This window comes from Barbus barbus (genome assembly GCF_936440315.1).
Source record: "Barbus barbus genome assembly, chromosome: 12".
In the NCBI taxonomy this organism is placed as follows: Eukaryota; Metazoa; Chordata; class Actinopteri; order Cypriniformes; family Cyprinidae; genus Barbus; species Barbus barbus.
In genome coordinates this window covers 14,035,548-14,039,810 of record NC_136740.1, presented here as the reverse complement: position 1 = coordinate 14,039,810, position 4,263 = coordinate 14,035,548, and the positions used below count along the sequence as shown (strand labels likewise).

General features: G+C 35.6%; 1 pseudogene across 1 annotated transcript; it reads right to left on the bottom strand.

Annotated features, from left to right (window-relative positions):
• Positions 1 to 257: 257 nt before the first annotated feature.
• Positions 258 to 3,999, bottom strand: LOC306878531 (isochorismatase domain-containing protein 2-like; annotated as a pseudogene). Its single transcript, XR_013785861.1, has 5 exons — positions 3,603 to 3,999; positions 2,882 to 3,014; positions 2,305 to 2,517; positions 2,149 to 2,219; positions 258 to 1,846 (listed from the first exon to the last, which is right to left on the bottom strand). The product of XR_013785861.1 is annotated as an isochorismatase domain-containing protein 2-like (transcript).
• Between the last annotated feature and the right edge of the window lie 264 nt (positions 4,000 to 4,263).

The window sequence follows — 4,263 nt, the reverse complement described above, 5'->3', positions numbered from 1 at the left end:
GACATTTGAGAAGTAAGTGTGTTTCTCCTCCTCCTCTCATGGCTGCACTTGTAGTGTTTTACTGGTGAGTAAGTTCCTGTTTCTCTGCTGAAATAGGAGAGGAGTAGAGCACCAGGCGGGAACCCGCTGTAATAATTTCCATTCAGATTTTGGACAGTGATCTTTGCATCCTGGTGGATTTCACACTTGGCACACAAGTAATAACGCAGTAAGCGGAAAAAATCAAACGTTATCACAAATATCAACACCATATGCATAATCAAGAGGCTTAAGTTTTATTCTTATTTCATAATGATGAATGTACCGAATACAATCATTTGGTAATGCTTTACAGTAACGTTTTATGCATTAATATCACTTTACTTGTAAGTGACACGTTTACTTTTTTCATTTTAATTTATGCATATAACACACATTAAAATGATATGTTAAAATATACATTAACTCTTTATGATCAAACATAAAAAACTATGAAAAATAATAATCAAATTAAAATGAAGCTTGATTAATAAATGTGATAACATTTTAAAGTGAGTTTTCATCTGTTAACATGAACTAACAATGAAAAATACCCCTAAAGCATTTATTAATCATAGTTAATTTGAACTTTTCTAAGACATTATAAAAATCTGAAGTTGTATATGTTAATATTATGTAATGGACATAAGCTAACAATTACTAGCAAAGGAAAGTTGTTTTTGTATTAACTAACATTAAGAAAGATTAATAAATACTGTAACAAATGTATATTGCTCATAGTTAGATGTTAGTGCATTAACTAATGTTAAAATGCAGAACCAGAAGCGTTACCAAAAACTCAGAAACGTAGAACCATTTGAAACATTTTCGAAATTTCAAATATCTGTTTCTTTGGATGTAATTTTATTTGAATACGCAAATGCTCAGAGGTCACATGACTCTTAACAGGTTCAGAAAGTGGTTTGCGCTGATTTCTAGTAATTGATGCAATTATGTCTGCAGGGTGTGGTGTGTGACTGGCCCTACAGAGAGCTGAAGGCCAGCAGGTCTGTATCAGGGGAGGGGTGAGCCAAGAGCTTCTGGATCTGTGTGCAATAAATGAAGGAGGACAGGTCAGAACATGAACACAACAACAACCACCTCAGCAGCTCCTCATACAGACACAAACAAACCTTCAGCCAGGGCTAAGAAAACCCTTGCTGAATCATTTGATTTCTTCAAGGTCTTATAAGCGATAGCTTACCCCAAAAGTCCAAACCCATCTTTTTTTTTTCTTTAGCTGAACACAAAAAGAGATGTTTCATAAAATACCCAAGCTCTTTTCTTAACAATAAAAGAGAAAAAGGAATTAGTGCTGTCAAACTTAAAAATGTCCAAATAAATAAAAAAAAGTGGCCAAAGCTACATTTGTGTTATATTCCTTCTAATGTCAGCTTTGTGTTAAATATGCATTAAAATGTAACATTTCTTAAATTTAAAAGATCCTAAATTTAAATATTCTTTTTTTAATTCAAGAAATTTTAACTGTATATATTTCAATTTTACATAAATAAAAAATAAGAAAAGTTACATATAAATTAATATATAAATTGTGTGTGTCTTAACGCACATGCAAGAAAAAACAATCTGATGGATTTAGAGTGCCGTGAGTACAAGATAATGACAGAATGCTTTATAGGTTTAAATGACTTAATGGCTGACACACAGGTCAACAGGTACCGCTTTAAAGTTGGGGTGCTTGGCATCCTGCACTAGTTGTAATAAAACGCCCTCTGTAGTGGTGAGAAACACCCCACTCTGCTTCAATCGTGCAAAAAGACGATCTATCTGACTAAAAATGACAGACAGACATGTAGAAAACCCCGAGAATCACTGGCTCAGGACACAGCAAATTCTACACAACCACCTCAACAAATAAACATATATCTGTAAGCAAACACAGTAAAATTCCTCCTGTTTCTATAGACCTTTAGAAAAAGCTTATAGATGCCATCCACTTGACTTGAGTTTGTGTTTGAAAAGATGTGGGTGTGTGGGTTGTATTTGTAATGATTTAAAACACAGTTTTTCATACATTATCACATAACGCTGAGATACAGCCATATAAAATATCATAAAACAGTTTTGTTAGTCCGATTTTGCATATTTTAAACCAAATTATTATTATACCTTCGAGAACAGACAGCATCTGCTACGATATGAACCTCCATGCCTCGCTCCAGGAGATCATAGGTTGTGCACTACAGCAGAACAAGAACCTTAATGATCACGATCAGGAGATAAAGGCTGATAGTAAAAAAGTTATAAACAGCCATTTGACGTTACCGCAATGCACGCTTGAGCCTCAATGCCACATAATATGACCTGCTGAGGGTCTCCTAGGCTTTTGAGTGAGCTCTCCACACTCTCCGTCAGCATGGAGAAACTGGTCTTTGTATGAGGCTTCAAGCCCTCGGCCCCCAGCTCAGGAACGGTGGGGTCCAAACCTTTAGGGTACTGCTCAGTTCAAATCTGAGGGATGCTTAATATTCGAAATGCCTGGAAGTGAAAAATAATTAATATTATGTTAATATTAATAGTATAATAATATTATATTCATGCCATATTAACAAGACTTAAATGGATATTCTTCTTATTTAACATGTGTGATCCCCATTGGTCAAAACAGACTCAAGACAATAAGAATAAAATTGGCTTACTTGAACAAATGTCCAGTGTTGTTTCAACAATATTTTCATGTTACATAAATACTTACTGTATTACAGTTTGCATTAAATATATTTAGACATTATCAAAGACTACTTCATTGTGGAAGATTGGTAGATTGTACCCCAAAAAATTGCTCTGTATTTTTTGTACGCCCTATTAATTTCCTGTGGCAGTCTGAAGGGGTTGATTTTACCTGTAGCAATCTTGCGGCATTGCTCACAACATTTGTAAACTGAAAAATACTGGGTCTGACTCTGAACTTCTCCTGTATGTCACACATAGTAGCAGCACTAAGCCTTTGGTGGACAGCCTGCAAATTCTTGCCACTGCAGAAACAAACAGAGAAATTACATAATTTGTGAATCACTGTAATTTGTCTTTGTGCACAGACTGCATGTAATGCTGTAGTTCTCAACCAGGAATTTGGGGCCTATTAGAGGGCCTTGGAAAACTTCCATAGGGGCCCAAATAAGTTTTAAAATGATTTCAGTTAACATAATCTTAAATGAAATAATTAAACACTAAAAATAAAGTTGTACAACATATTTTTGTTTCATCGCAACACAAGTATCAGCAGTACATTATTGGAAATGAAAGCAAAAAAGGTTGAGAGCTACTGCGCAGTAACACATATTTCGTGATTAAACTGTAATGAGTGTCTGACTGTGCCACCTAAATGAAATTAAAATAAAATGTTTAACGAAAATAAATATTACAATAATGTCTAAAAGCGTCATTGGGTTTTGAGCCACTGTTACAAGTAAAAACAATAGTGAAAGTACGTAGGCAGTGCTCTAATGCCCTGCATATTAATAATGCGCTGAGTCTTTCCCACTTACACATAGACTGCAACAATCATACTTGCGTTGATAAAAAAGTGCAATGGTATTCAGAGGCCAACGAGCAGTACTTACTGTTTGCAGAGCAATACGGGGGAGTCGCAGACCGCAAAGATCAAGTGAAGACTAACCAGGTCACCGTTACCCGTGTGTGTGTGCTTTAAAGTGTCCACCCACTGCTCTTATTGGTAGAACTGTTGTTAAACTCTAGTGATGTTTATATGGTAACTTAATGAGTAAACTGAGTATAACACCAAAAAAAATCATGAATGACATAAAAAAACAGCAACACATAACATGCAGAAAAGACGACTCGTCACAGCACAAATGTATCTAAAATCTACGTGTGCCCTTGAAATACATATATCCTTGATTATTACAACAAGGCAGCACAATTCTCTCCCTTTAACATCGCACAAACCTCCAGATAAGAGCTCACTAGTAGCGTTTCGGTCATGATTTTGAATGAATCTTTTAAATGAACAAATCATTCTCACTCGCTGCAAGAGCCAATAGCATTCGAGTAAGGGATGCAAAGGAACATTTCATTGGTTGGACCTGCTCATCGAACACGCCCCCTTCACTGAACGAGTCTGTGTTCTGAGTCATCTCGTTTGTGAACGAACCGAATGAACGATGCATCGGTTGAGTAAATGATTCATTAGTTCACCCAAAAAATGCAACCCACAGAGAGGATCACTGAATTTGAACAAAACATTTTCATGAATGGATTCAA